This window comes from Seriola aureovittata, chromosome 13 (genome assembly GCF_021018895.1).
Source record: "Seriola aureovittata isolate HTS-2021-v1 ecotype China chromosome 13, ASM2101889v1, whole genome shotgun sequence".
Classification (NCBI taxonomy): Eukaryota; Metazoa; Chordata; class Actinopteri; order Carangiformes; family Carangidae; genus Seriola; species Seriola aureovittata.
In genome coordinates this window covers 18,807,475-18,823,352 of record NC_079376.1, presented here as the reverse complement: position 1 = coordinate 18,823,352, position 15,878 = coordinate 18,807,475, and positions in this window count along the sequence as shown.

The window sequence follows — 15,878 nt, the reverse complement described above, 5'->3', positions numbered from 1 at the left end:
CCGAGTGATGGGCAGGCAGGTTGGGGAGCTAGGAGGCGACTAATCACAAGCAAAGCTCCCCTTAGTTAAAGCAGATTTGCAGGGTAGGAAAAGGCCACTTGTTTTGTTATTTGCCAGAATCAAGAGCAATCTTTTTGTTTCTCACTCAAGATCTCAGTTGAACTTCTGATTTTGAAGTCATCCTGGTGGATGGATTTCAGGCAAAGATGAGTCACTTCAGATCAAGCCTCAAGTCACCACAAAGTAATGCAGCTTTGATATAGCTGCGAGAAGACAGGACCACCAGACATCAAAAGAAAAGCCCTTTGTTTTGACAGACACCCTCATTAAAATCAGTGAGTCACTCAGCCACACGACGCCGCTGTCCTATTGAAGTTTCTGGTGCTCTCCTATGCTTTAAAGACAACAAAGAAATACACACATGGTGTATCTGAGATGGCAAGACAATAGTCTGATGCCACGCATGTATTATTTCTGTTTATGATCAACCGCAGCAGCGGCCCTGTCACTGGCCAGCGGCGCTCTCTTTCAGCTGAAGGGAGGTGACGCGGGGCTAACCTCACTCCACTGCCAAATTCCACTTTGCGATTGTGTTCCTCATCAGTCACACAGCAGTCAGAGCGCACTACAGTATATTTGACCACTGACGTTGACAGGCTGACAGCCAGGCACACTATTTCAGCAATGTGCCTCTTAGTCCTCCTGGGTGGCTTGAAATGAAGGAAAGATTGATCGCCTGCCTGATGGATGTCATATCCGCACTGTACGTAGTTTATGACTCATATTAGACGGAGATGTACTTCTGATGGTTAAGAACAGTTCTTGTTATCCATCACTTGCTAATGACTACTTTATTGAGCTTGGACACATTAAATAAGAAGCACTTCATCTTTGCTCCGATCAAGCTGATCAAACTGACATACTTCACTTTCTTAATTGCTTCAGCACTTCTCTTATTATTTGCATATTTCTGAAGGGCATTTCTCCACCTAATGGAGCGGGGGCATGCGGAGAAGTACGTTTATGGCACTAACAGGGTTTAAGTGTATTAGTTCTGTAGGTGTTCAAATTAAAGGACCGCTGCCAAACAGAAACTCCAATCAGTGAAACACATTTTGCAGTGTTTAAAGTCATATGTAAATGTCTGCAGATAACTTTCCTTCTCTCTAGAGGTTGAGCACCATGTGACGTTTCTCTGTGGAGCGGACGGGTACACAACAGCTGCTGCTGGACCCAAATATCACAGCCTGCGTCACACAGCTCGGCCCGTGAATAATCATGTGTGTTGCAGGTTGGAGGTGTTGCTAGAGCTGGATTCTCACTTTCTGAGCCTTTTTCCTGTTCTGCTTTATGTTTTCAGTTTTACATATGAGAAAATGGAAAAGACATTTATAATATAGGTACCCATGCTTGTCGTTTTGACATACACATGCATATATCTATGTAAACATATGCATGACTGCATGTGTACATACTGTACACATACTGAAATATTTATACACACACAAGGGAGTCTAGACATTATATTACTGTAAAATTCATGGTTTCCTGATTATTCTCCTTTGTCACACTTAGAATAGTATGTCAGGATTAACCAAATGGACTGAAAAGGTTCAGTACAGACCTTCATGTTTCCCTCAGGTGAAGTGTTATAATAATCATCAAGTGAAAATTTCAATTTGTTCTGTACTTTGGTTTACAATGACTGTTCCACCAGCCTAAGTTGTACTTTGTGTTTAGCGCCAATTAGCAAATGTTAGCATGCTGGCACACTAGACTAAGATGTTAACATGTAAACATTATATGTTCTAATCATCAGCAATAAGTGCAGAAGTGCAACATCACAGACGTCTTAATGTGGCTGCAAACTCTTATTTTATAAACAAAAGAGTACTCCAGTAATTTAGCATCGTGTTCTTGTAACATCGTCAGACTGATGATGGCTTCTTTCAAATTCCATACAGCAGAACCAGAACTCATGGTTCTGTTCATCTTCCTGGTCAAACCTGGCGCTTACATTATCCACAATGCAACTCAACTGCAGACAGTTTAGTTGTAGATTCAGATAAAAGAGAAACTGTCTCTCTTCCTCTGACACTGACAACACCACCACAAGCATCAAGGTGCTCTGCAATGCACATCTGGCAGATGTTGTAACATTTTTCATCTGAAATGAAAATAGCTGCATCTTGAAGTTGCATCTCTTCTCTCGCGCTTCCCTGAGGAAATTGAGCTTAAAAAACCTTGTATGCTTCTTTAAACACTTTGATCAAACTGAATGTGATTACTCGGCCTTGTTGCTATTTGTGTAGCCATTCCACTGTAAGCTGTATGCAGGGTTTTGTGTGTTTACATACGTATGTCACACACACACACACACATGGCTCGAATGCACAGTGCAAAACTCACTTCCACTGACCTGGTGGTGCAGGTTCATCTCACACGCCCTTCACTATCCCTCTTTTTGTTCATCCCACACTCTGTGGCCGCCATCATCTGTATGTGTCACCTCAAGAACAATTCCCATCCTCTCATTTTTCACTGTCGCCCACCGTCTGTGTGCATCCATCACTGTCTGCGGCCCTTGGCGTGTCTCTGAAAGCGCTGCTATCCTCGTTTTTTGCGAATCAAAATCTGTGTGTTTCCTCCATTGTCCACTGAAACTCCTTTGTTCTCCGGCCAAGCAAAGAAAAGTATTTAGCCATTAATGCTTCAATTCTTTCCGCCTTCCTCGGTTTCTACACAGACACATCACAGTGCTCTAAATATAAAGAGAATTTATTGTGTGTGTGTGCGAGTGAATATGTGTGAGTGAATGTGTGTGCGCGTGCGTGGCGTAACATCAGAGAGGAGAGGCTGGAGCAGTGCTCTGTTGCTGTATCAGCTTGCAGCAGGCAGGTCTTTTGTCAGCCCCATGCTGAATAATGTCTAATAGGAATAACCTGGGAGACACAAAGACAATGAGCGGGAAAGAAAAGGACAGAAAGAGATGGACAGAGAGAGAGCGAGATACGAAGAGAGGATTATTTGGGTTTACAGTGAGGCAAGAGAAAGTGTTTACATATTTGTCCTCACAGTGAACTTGCACAACATAATTACATGGCTTTGTTTTGTACATTAAAGCAGGTTTTTATCGCTGAATCAAAACAGTCTATTTTCAGTAAATTATGTTGGGAATATGTAAAAAAAAAAAAAAAAAAAAAAAAAAAAAAGCAATCTTTGAGAATATGTGGGACAGGATGTTAAAGTGAAGAGATAATGAAGGATGTGACACACTGACAACTAATTCTGTGGAAGTGTTAATTAACATTAAAAGTAATGTATAATCATTATGATTAATGGCTTCACCCTTATGCTGACCAAAGACGTTTGTGACAGAGATTATGGTCAGATGATTTTCTTTCACAGTCTTCAACATTTTATCAGACTATTTTCCACTAGCAGGGAAGCAGTTCATATTTAGATTTTTTTTTTTTCCTGGCTGTACATCATCATCAGCACTGACATCAGCTAGTGGTCTCACTGTAATAATGATCATACCATTTCCCAGCAAGCATTTAATGTGAGCAGTGGCTCAGTTCAGTGGTAACACTTAACCCATTACAGCAAAAATGAATTCAGAGCTGATATCAGAAACAAACCTGCAGAGACAAAAAAAAAGGTGCAACAGATCACAACAACACTAGGTCTATATGTCCTTAAAGAATACACCTACTTAAGTTTTGTACACATGTTCATGGTGCTCAGAGGATGAATCCCCCTGACTTTACATCTGGAAAGTATTTGGTCTAGCACCATCATCAGGTCAAAATGTTAAACTGTACAATACTTTGCTTTGTGACCAGATACCTGTAAAACGAATGACATTCCCATCAGCCTCAGCAGTACTTTCTTTTTAGTGCTAATAAGCGAATATTAGAACAAACTAACATGGTGATCATCGTAAACATTACATCTGATAAAAAACACCAACATGTTACCATTGTCATTGTGAGCATGTTAGCATGCTGACATTAGCATTAGCTCAAAGCAACAGCTTAATAAAGGCGTTTGCACACTTGTAGACTGACTCTTAATCTCGTTGTTGTTGTCAACAAGTGTCATGAAAAGACAAAAACAGCACCCAGTCTGTTTCTTGCTTTCTGACCTACACCCTGTTGCAGATCTCAGCACCATGCAGATTCCTTCCTTCTGAAGACATAAATATTTAAAATCAGGTCACAAATGAATGGTCTGATTTTTTAATTGCTAAGAATTACTAAATAATTTCCTACTATAGTGCACTGTGGTTTTTTAACAAACATTACTCAATAACAGTCCAATTAAAGGGAACTCTATTTAGGAGCTGATTTAGTGTTTTAGTGAGTGCAGCAGCAGGGCAGTGTGTGTGGGGTTTACTACATGTAATGAGTTCTTAAATAATGTTTGGACAACAATGGGGCTTTGTGGCATAGTCTGAGATATACACTCACTGAGCACCTGCTTATTAATGCAATTATCCAATCAGCCAATCACGTGGCAGCAGTGCAATGCATACAATCCTGCAGATACAGGTCTGGAGCTTCAGGTAATGTTCACATTAAACACCAGAATGAGGGGAAAAAGTGAGTTTAGTAACTTTGACCCTGACATGACTGTTGGTGCCAGACAGACTAGTTTGATTATTTCTGAAACTACTGATCTGCTGGGATTTTCACACACAACAGTTTCTAGAGTTTCAATAGAGTTTAGTCATAAATGTGCAAAAACACGCAAAACTCATCCAGTGAGCAGCAGCTCTGTGGATGGCAACTCCTTGTTGATGAGAGAGGTCAGAGGAGAATGGCCAGCTGACAAAAAGGCTACAGTTACTCAGATAACCACTTTTTACCAGGCTGCAGTGAGCACAGAGTCACCAATACTGGAGAGTTGAAGGCTGGAAAATGCTGTCTGGTGTGATGAATCTGGATTTCTGCTGAGGTACATAAGGATCAGAATTGGGTGTCAACAGACACCTACCTGCCTTGTGTCAAAGTCCAGGCTGGTGGTGTAATGGTGTAGGGAATGTTTCCTTGGCACTTTGGGCCCTTAATACCAATCAATCATGGTCTCTCTGAGTCTCTCTGAGTATTGTTTCTGACCATGTACTGTAATGTCTACTTCCAGCAGGATAATGACCATGTCACAAAGCAAAAGTCGTATCAATGAACATGACGATGAGTTCAGTGAACTTCAGTGACCTCCTCAGTCACCAGATCTGAGTCCAGTAGAACACCTTTGGGATGTGGTAGAGCGGGAGATTGGCAGCATGATTGTGCAGCTGACAAATTATGAAATGATGTGATGCATCATGTCACCATGGAGCAGAGTCTCAAAGAAGGTGTTTCTAACATCTTGTGGAATCTATGACTAGAAGAATTGAGGCTGTGTTTCAGAGCAAAGCGAGACCTTAACCAGTATTAGTATGGGGTCCCTATTAAACTGCTTGGTGAGTGTAAGATATCAGGATTTGGATAAACAGACAATACTTGTTCGACGGATCAGTTCCTTTGTTGGTTTTGGTTTTTATATAGGAGTTGTAGACTTTAGCAAAAAAAAGAGAAGGGAAATCCCCATAATAAACAGGTGCTTCTGTTATTTTGTTCACCACTGCATTTGATCCACACATTTTTTTCATCTCTCCACTATATTTCTAAAGGCTTTGAGCACAGCTGCAGGCCATCATTTCAAAATAGTATCCTATATTTTGTTTTAAACGTTCTCCCTCAAAATCAACTTCTGTTGCCAAAAACACTTCCGTATGAATCGCTCAGACTACTACTACTAGTACTACTCTGCGACTGTGACCAGCCCAAGTTCAATGAAGGATGAACAACAGGGTGTAAAAGAGTGTAGGTGTGTGAAAGTGACCTGTTACATCAGAGGCTGGACTGAGTGGGCGTTTGGAGGGAGAGAGCCTTTCGATTAGAGCCCAGCGTTCAACTCACACTTTGAAGTGAGCATTGGTGCTTTGCCCGCTGCAGCTCCCCAGTGGGCTGGCTTCCTTGAATACCCAAATGTTCTCTCTCTCTCTCTCTCTCTCTCTCTCTCTCTCTCTCTCTCTCTCTCTCTCTCTCTCTCTCTCTCTCTCTCTCTCTCTCTCTCTCTCTCTCTCTCTCTCTCTCTCTCTCTCTCTCTCTCCTATACACACATAGACAAACAAGTACATGCTGCTATATGCAACTGGGAGCAAGGAGCAATAGAAAGACGGAGAAGAGCGAGGAGAGGAAATGAAAGACAGAGGCAGCAATATCGAGAGACGAATCATGTTCAGTCATGCTGAGGAAGCCATCCAAGTCATGTCATCAGACATGAGTTTGATTTCAGATTCGAGCGGTATGCCTCTGCTCAGCTTTTTGCTTGATTTCACACAGGCTCAAAGTCCTGATGTTGAAGTCATTGGCATAAATCAGATTTTTCTTGTCTGCATGTCTCTCTAAACTGGGAGGGGGCCACACACACGATCGGATTTTCCCATGGTTAGACAGCCGTGAAAAGATCAGTGTCACGAAGGCTTGTAAGTCAGGTTTGCTGTTTCTGTGTGACTACAATTGTAGACAAACACAGAAAACATGATCAGAACACAAACACGTGTGTGCGTGTGTGTGTGTCTCCGCCCCGTGGCTCGGCCCTGCAGATCCACGGTCGCCTCGGCTTGAAGGAAATCTCTCCTCGGTGATGAACGCTGGTGCTTAGTGGTCCATTTAATTGAGAGAGGCACTGTGTGACAGGTGAAAAGGAAGATGGGGAGGCTGCTGCCAGACTGATGTGGGATGTGTTGGGATCCTGCTCTGCATAGATGCACTCAATTTACTGACCTGCCACAGCCGCAACACAGAGAAAAATGGCAAGCAGACAGTTAGAGGCTGCTCCTCCTGCTTCTTTTGTGTGTGGGAGGAATTTTCATTTGCACCATGCATGTGTGTCATGCAAAGGGGCGTTGCTTTTCAGTGTCTTTAATCTCTAAAAATGGGAAATTACACATTGCAGGTTGCCAGCAAAGGAATATTAAAATGTAGTAACTCCTACAGGAGCACGTGGCAGCTCTAAGCCTGATCAATGATCCGTGTTTTACATCCACATTGTGTGTGTGTGTGTGTGTGTGTGTGGGGGGGGGGAACAGACAATGCACTAACAGAGGCAACAATGGAAGCTGGATAGCATCATTGCAAGGCGTTTGTATACTGTCTTTGTGTGCAAGCGAAAGTGTGTTTGTGTTGTTGTTGTCTATGTGTGGAGGCTGAACAATGTTACCGCTCAGTGTATTAATGTCTGAGATGGATGAGAAGATGAGATGAAGTGAAAAGGCCGACAAAGTGAAAAGGGCGGCCAGCAGAACACAGCCGCAGCAGCGTCCTCGCAGCGTCTTACAACAATAGGGCAAAAAGAGCAAGACACACACACACACAAAAGGTGTTGTTTTGCTTTTTTTTTGCTTTTTTTTTGCTTTTTTTTTTTTTTTGGGAAGCACATCAGCTCAGCAGAAAGAAGACAAAGCATGATTTTGAGAGAGGTACCACAGAATACAGCAGCCTGTTTCAGGCAAATGAGCGCTGTGGTGTGTCAGTAATTGTGTTCCTCAAGCCAGTGAGTCCGCCCACACAAGCGCAGTGTGACTGCTTACAGTGCAGCGTGGAGACTGCATTTCTATTCCCCTGTTGCTATAATTTGTTTTTATTCCTCCTGTGTGAGCACCCCGGTCTTCTGGGCTAATCCTCAGCTTCTAGTGTGTGTGTGTGTGTGTGTGTGTGTGTGTGTGTGTGTGTGTGTGTGTGTGTGTGTGTGTGTGTGTGTGTGTGTGTATTCATCAGGCTAGGGGCATCTTCAAAGGGAAATTGTGGTTTATTACAACTTGGGCCTTATTTTTGCCACCAGGTGAGAGGAAGGAAATTTAGCAAAAAATGAAGTTGAAACTAATCAGAACTAACATGTAATTAATTTGAATTCATTTGAAGCACCTCGCCTGATCATAAACGACACTGTAGAGTGTGTTCCTTCGTATTGACTCTTCAGTGTTCCTGTAAATCATTTGCATTTTACAAAGTCGGTACACAGCTTCACCTTAGTCACCAGTTTTCCGTCTGTGATGCTGAATACAAAAAGCTTCCAGACATTATTTCTCAGGCAGGTTGGTGTACTGATTATGTGTTGAGTGTGTAGTATGGCTCGCTGTTCCTCCATTTTTTGTGTTAGCAAAGAAAACAACAACAGCTCAGTTCACTAACAGGGCAACAGGGCGTGAAATGGGTCAGATGGAGCAGGACTGCGAGACGCGGCGTGTTGCACTGAAGCACGGCTCATTTTGAATTCAGGCGATGAAAGACAGAACATTAGAATTGTTTCCACTTGTTCGAATTTCATTTCATATCACATTTTCTAATTATTTCCCATGTCTCTTGCCCTGTAGGATGTTTTTCCAGATCTCAGGAATTAAGTTGATGAGGACAGTTTCGTAATTATGAAAAGGTTTGTCCCAAATAAACTATGGAAATAAGACCCAAGTAGTATGAAAATTTATTAACATTATGTATGTTTATGTACACATATGCAGGCGTGGCAGGTTTTGTTTTACAGAAATGAAGACTAATCTGATGGGCGTGTGCGCACGTGTGTGTGTGTGTGTGTGTGTGTGTGTGTGTGTGTGTGTGTGTGTGTGTGTGTGTGTGTGTGTGTGTGTGTGTCAGTAACGTCAGTAGATGAGTCTCACAAAGGATACGATGACCTTTCTTCTGTCACAAACCACAGAGACGCTTGTCAAATGTGCATTTTCATCATCTCTTACTGTTATTTTTTGGGGTTTTTTTTGTCTACACACACACACACACACACACACACACACACACACACACACACACACACACACACACACACACACACACACACACACACACACACACTCATACACACAAATACACACAGACTCACACACACAAACACTCATATCCATAAAATAGCAGCTTTTCATAAAGGACAGCCTTGTCCAAACCGATTCCTCATGCCATGTCCAACAATGCCGTCATATCCACCACCGTCACCACTGCTCCTGCTCCATTCATTTATTTATTCATCAAACAGCAGAAGGTGATGTCAGCCTTTCTTTCTTTCTTTCTTTTTTTTTTTTTTTTCACCACCGCAGTCGTTTTCCTGAGTGCTTTCTTGGAGCACTGGAACTTCAATGACATTGCAGATCAAGAGTCGGAGTGGCAGAAACCAGATGCAGAAGCAGCTTAGGGGATTTCTCTCAATCAATCTCTGCTGTTTCATCTCAGATGATCTGTGCACACTTTGAGCTTTCAGAAGTGCTGGATTTCGATGCGGCTTTGATGAACACTCGGTAAGAATTTGCAAATGCCAATTTCTGTTTGGATGTTCATCAGCAGCGCTGGGCGTAAGCAGAACATCATTTGGCTGACTGAGTTGCCCAGAAAGTGAGAGGTTTTACTTATTGGACCATGAATCAGAGAGGTTCAGATCTCGCACTGAAAATTACCTAAGCTGCTCTGTTTTTTCTGCTCCTCTAATGATCCTCTGAGGGAACTTCTTTCACTGTAATTTGAGCGCACTACAAAGTCCCACTCCTGTAAATGATCTAAATATAATTTAAAAATGAAAGGTGAATAAAACCATCTCTCCGTTTTAAGGCAGTACTTTCACTCATCTGGGCTTATGGTGCAGTTAAAATCAATGAAAAGTTCAGAGCACATCTTCCCTTCCACAGGCAACACAGAAAGAGGAGTGGTTTACTATTTCTCTCTGTCTTATGCACAACAGGCGAGTCGTTTCCTCCACTTCACAGAGTAAACATTAATGCCTCCTCATTAAAGTAAAGATTACAGTCCTGATGAATAGGTGCCGCAGTAAGAGTCGGAAAGCATTATTCCACTGAGGTCTGCATCTGCTTCTCATAAAAAAAAAAAAAAAAGCTTTGCAAGTGTGCTCTGTGATGCAAAACGTGGCCAATTAAATTGACTTCTCCACCAAGGGAAGAAATGCTCCCTCTCCACTGTAACTATTGCACCAAATCAAATCATTCAGCTCGGGCTAACCTGAGAGCAAGCGCCTGTGACACTCATTTCAACACAAACGGCCTCCACTATAGTTTTATCATCCACTTCTAGGGTTAGTTAAAGGCAGAAGTGCTGACCGCGGTGCTGAATCCAATGGCTGTCTCATTCATGGGTTGATTCATGGCGGTCATTATTTGGGCGGACGGTGTGATTGCCTCCATGAACAGGCTGAACAGCTCTGACCCAGAGACCTGCTCTAAATCTCACTGTCTCATACGGACAAACACTTAAAGGCTGCAAGATGGTATCAGAAAGCCATTTAAAAAAAGATTACAAAACAGAAAGGGGAGATAGACTGGAAATGAAGAGATGAGACGGTGCCAAAAGTTAAAGATGATGAAAGAAAAAGTAAAGGTGGGAAGACAATACTGAAGGAAGACTAGACCCAAACAAAAGGCGGAGAGATAAGATGTTCTTGTGGTCAAGGGGAGAGACTGAATGTCATTAATGAGCCTAATTCCTCAGACTCAAGTCAAACACAGAGGATGTAGCGGCTGAGCCAGAGACAGGAGACGGAGGGAGGGAGGAGGTAGATGACTGTAATTGTATCCCAGCCCTGACTTCTTTTATCTCTCCCAGAGAGCTGGACATGGTCTCTCTGCCTCGGAGAGGGCTCAGGTCTGCCTGCTGCCTTACAATCTTCTGGCCTTCACCCTGGTTCAGCCGCTCACACAGCACGGCTGCTGCAGGAAAGCTGACACAAGCACGCGCTTACACACATACACTATATATAACCTGTTCAAGCAGCATGTACACTTTCAGCAAGCACAAACAGAGCCCAGTCCATGCATTAGGAGGACAATATTCCCTGTCAAAATATACTGGCATCAGTATATATGTTGGTAGTTCTGCAAAAATAACCTGCAATAAAACTACAATATTTTATTCATTATTTATTCATAGTTGGTCCTGAACAGAGCTTTTTCTAACATAACCTGAAACCCCACATAATAATGTAATTTACTAATGATGTGCTCCCTATAGTTAGAGGTAATAAACAGTGGTTAATCTAATCCTGCCGCAGGCCTGCCGCTGCTAAAATGTGATCGGACAATTTCAGTTCAGGGGAGGGGGTTAAGCAAACAGTCAACTGAATACACATCACACATGTACATGTAGGCTACACACACATTGACATACAACACACAGGTTGCTGTTCTCACAACCAATAAGAGCTTGATAAGGCGGCATCAAAACAACCAGACAAAGTAAAAAACGAGAGAAACCTGACAAACTGTAATCTAACACCTCCAGCCTCCGCTTTTGTCTAATCCAACAGACGTGCTCTTCCACGACTCAACAAAACATGTTGACATTGATAAAATTGCCCTTCATCAAATATCCAGAAATACTAAACCAACAAACAAAGTATAATTTGCCTCAAGAGAGAGTGTGTTGACAGAGAAAGGCATTTACTTTTTTCCCCTCAGAGGTGGCTGTGCTCTCTGCTAACTTTAAAATTCATTTAGTTTAATTTTCGGTCACTTTAAAAGCTTCATCTTCCATGTTCTCCCGTAAGAAGCTTTGAATCAGTGAGCTGCTGCCAGTTCAGATTTACCCTGTTTTCAGACAGGAGCGTGTCTTCGCACAAAGATACAAATGAACCCTGAATCTGCAGCGCTGTAATGGGATTATGAGCAGGAACTCAATCATCCAAGAGCTACAGTTGCTCACGTGCAAGCAGGAACAGCACATTCATTGCTTCTAACCTGTCAACAGTGGGTGCCAATCAAAATTTTCAAACTATACCAGGGGAGAGAGAGACTGTAGAAAAGTTTTTTGAACTTATTCCATGTGTGAATTATAATTCTTCTCTTTCTCTTCCAGGTTTAGTCAAACCTTCCTCTGCCACCAGAGCTCAGTATTTGTTGTTTCTCCTCTCCCTGGGCCAGAGTCCCAATCCTATCAGGCTGAAACAGGAACAAAGACCACTGTCCCTGTCCTCCTGCTCCCTCAATCCTTGCTTCCACCCCACAATCTCTAAAAAATCCCCCCTTGGTCCTGGTCCTCACCTCTGAGCGACCTGCCAGAGCTCATAATCCAAACTCATTTTGAAAGGCAGAAAAGTCCCGGTAAGCTCCAATGTCGCGTCAGGAAATATTGGTGCGTGTAAAATATTCATGCGAGGGTGTCCTAGTTACTATTTCATTCTGTGTTTAAGGAAAAAAAAAAAAGCTAAATCAGGTTGTGGACTGTTTTGGAGCCTTTTTTTTTTTTCATAATCCTCTGGCCATAGTGCTTGGTCAGATGGAGCTTTTACTTTGTGACTAAAAATGATAATGGTTGAGCTTAATGCCTCAGCAATTTCCAATTAAATGCATAACAAAATGTTTGAATTGTCTCAAACAACCATGAGCTAATGCCCCTGACCTGCAGTATACATAGGATTTTATGTTTTATATCAACTAAAAATGAATATTTGGACCATAACAGAGGTTGAGGACTGAGATTTTTTACTGACCTTTGCACAACCACCACCCACATTTGTTGTGGTGGCAGCCGACTAAGCAAGATGTCCAAGATGTTTTTATTCCCAGCCATGTCCTGCAGCTCCTCTTGGGGCATTCGGAAAACATGTCCAAGCTGAATGGGAATACTTAACAATATACAATTTCAGATCCTATCGATTTAGCAACATGGGGGGAATTTACATCGCAGATTTTAAAATATACATGCTGTATCTTCAGTATTTTATAGGCAGCATATTCCATTACTGAGATGTTCAAGTTTCACATTTGATTTAGTTGGCCACAGAAACTAATCCACTAATCACTTCATTTCAATTTAATTTGTTATTTTGCTATGAATTTTTTTTGACGGTTTTAAACCCTGTAACTAGGCTTTAAGGGATATGTTGGTGGGACATGGACTCATGACCTGGCTGTAGAGGAATCAGAAGAAAAGAAAACGATGAAAGCTGAGGTGTTTCACGCATTTGTCAATGGTTGGACCAGTGGTGCACCATCAGGGCAAGCAAAGCAAGCAAAGCTTGACCATTCAAAGCTAAAAATAGACCTCAATTAAAATTATACCAAAGTGGAAGTGATATCTCAGAAATAAATCTCAGAATTACCTGTTAGCATTCATCTTGTTTTTTATTTACTGCCCACTTGTGGCAGGAACAGGCTATTGTCTGGGGAAGCTAGGTGGATTACCAGTCGCAGCATCTATTGTTTCAGCCCTTTTCGTGGGTGTGGTCATGTCCCGTTGACAGAGGCTTGGGCTTGTCAAGCAGAGAGGAGAGCATGTTTTTTGTTTTTTTGTTTTTTTGGATTGTTTGCACATTGTGGATAATCCTGGAATCTTCGACCGGTGACTAGCTATAGCCAAAGTGTTCTTGTTAAGCTGTGCTTGACTCCGCTCTGGGATCAGTTATGATATTGCATGCACAGATGTGTGGAAACTAGTGCATGAGAAAATTACTTCTGTGGTCTTTCTTCATAAGCACCAAGAGGCAGCAGAAGCAAGTAAACCAGCAAAGTGATTCATTAACTCAAATCAGTTACTGCCCTGGTCCCCCTCACAATTGTAAGTCAACCTTGTATGTCTAGACTTTTTCTTTAGACTTTTATTGCACCGTATTGCTGTTTCAAATTTATTTAATTTATATATTTAGACTTAACCATGTAACAATATACTTGAGCCTTTTAATTCTGTTCTGCTCTTTAGTTATCGTCTTAGTGTGTTTGCCTTTCTGGGAAACAAGATGTAGCGTTCTCTGTGCAAGATCCGCAGTAAGATTGATAAGTCTGACGCAGCATATTGAGGCAGGGAAATACAGGATTCTGCCTTGTCACTGGAGTGTGTCATTGTCAGTTAATGGTAAATATTTTGAAGATTAGAAGTTGTTTTTCTATATTGTTCCTCTGTATTGCACATTTGATAAGTTTACTGTCATTTTGAACTTCTTCAGCAAGGAAGCAGAGCATAAAGGTGAAGATGTCCAGGCAGAGTGCAGCAAGATGCAGGAGAGAGACTTTCAGCACAGGAAAGACAGGCAGCACAAAATCATGATAAATCCTTGTAAAAGTCACAGGCTTGTACCACTGAGGTGTGACACTGTTAACAATATTGAATAGAAAAACAGGCACGTAAATTTCAACTGTTGAGATTGTCTTGTTTGTGTGCCGCTTGGTCGAAACATCTAATTACCATGAGTGCTTCACCAAATCAGTGAAATCACCTCTTGCTTTCAATGTATCACTAACCTATCAGGTGTGACCCAAGGCTTTCCCTCATTACATAACCAGTGAGCTGCTGCACAATCTGAGCTTCCTAAAGTCAGTGTTAGAAGAAGGGACACTTCAAAGCACTGGAGAAGCTGAGCGTAACCTCTACAACTTTAGACCAATGTTCCACTTCATGGCACCATGATCCCCTTTCTGAAAAATCATTACAGGGACCATACAATTCCTTTTCTCCGAGCAAACACAAACACTGACACACACACACACACACACACACACACACACATAGAGATGAACTAGAATGGCAATAAAGACATTAGATGTATTGCTGATTTTCTGCTTGATCGATGTTTAATGTAGAAAACTGTAAGGTATCAGTGCCGCCAATTTCCAGAAGCAAATTACTCGCTTGGGCTGACTCCTTTTATGTGTTTGCTGAGTGCTGAATTTAAAGACTATTAACATTCTGTTGGCCCAGGCCTTTGAGAGATCTCTGAGAGTCCCCCTCACTGTGGAAATTGTTGACAGTTCAGTGGGTTGTCTTTTTGCTACTTGGGCTCAAAATGGATGAAGTAAATTTACCTCAGTTGTATGTGCTCCTCTACTGTACAGCACATTTGGTTATCAGTCAGGAAAAGTGTGATTCATATTCATTTCTGTGGAGCGTTCTGGAGCTGAAACTTGCTGCCAGTTTAATAACTGGAAAACATACACTTCTGTTAGCATAGTTAGCACAGCTAGGCATCTAGGCATCTTACTCAAAGGCTAACCTAAGGCTATAATTTGCTGGCTATTTAGCTAACAAGCTTTTTTAATGTACAAAAAAGTAATTCAAATTATTTTCTTCATCCTGTAGAGTTATACAATCTCCTCCTTATAGCTCTCTCTCTCTCTCTCTCAGTGCTCCCTGAATAACCAGGTGTATTGCTGGCCTCTGCCCCATCTGCTGACTGTCTGGGGTCCACTTTTATCACCCCTTTGAAATCCACTCTAGAAAGACAAAGCCAGTCAAGTGAGTATAAGAAACAATTACCATTGTTCTTTCACTCATTTGTTTCCACTGCTCCGTCCATCAACTCTCAATCCACTCACTCAGATGCTTTCTGTTTGAATATAGGCTTTCAGTACTCACCCGACCTCTCTTGCCCCACATCCAAAATGCCACCCTGTACACACTTTCCCTGAACATCAAACACAGCACTTTGTCCTTTTCCCCATTCTTGTGTACTGACACCAGATCTGCATCTATCGACTGTTTTGCTGAAATAAACGGAAATAAGAACAAAAATGATATACATATACATTTCACCATGACTGTCTGAAAAGGATGAGGTTTAGTGTCTCTACTCTTGTGTGTGTGTGTGTGTGTGTGTGCGTGTGTGTCTCACTTCTGCATTTGCAAAGCTCAAACGTTGCCGGTGATCTTCATGCATCAGTTGTCATTTGGCTGATACCATCTATTCCCTCCACATCTTGTCACTGGATACTTTCTCGTACAGATTTCAGCAATACGCTGTTCAGTGTTACCTTTAATACACAGGCACGTTTAGGTTCCTGTTCTCTGTGTTCCCCGGTGTTATGGAACTTCTGGGGATCATGATAATTG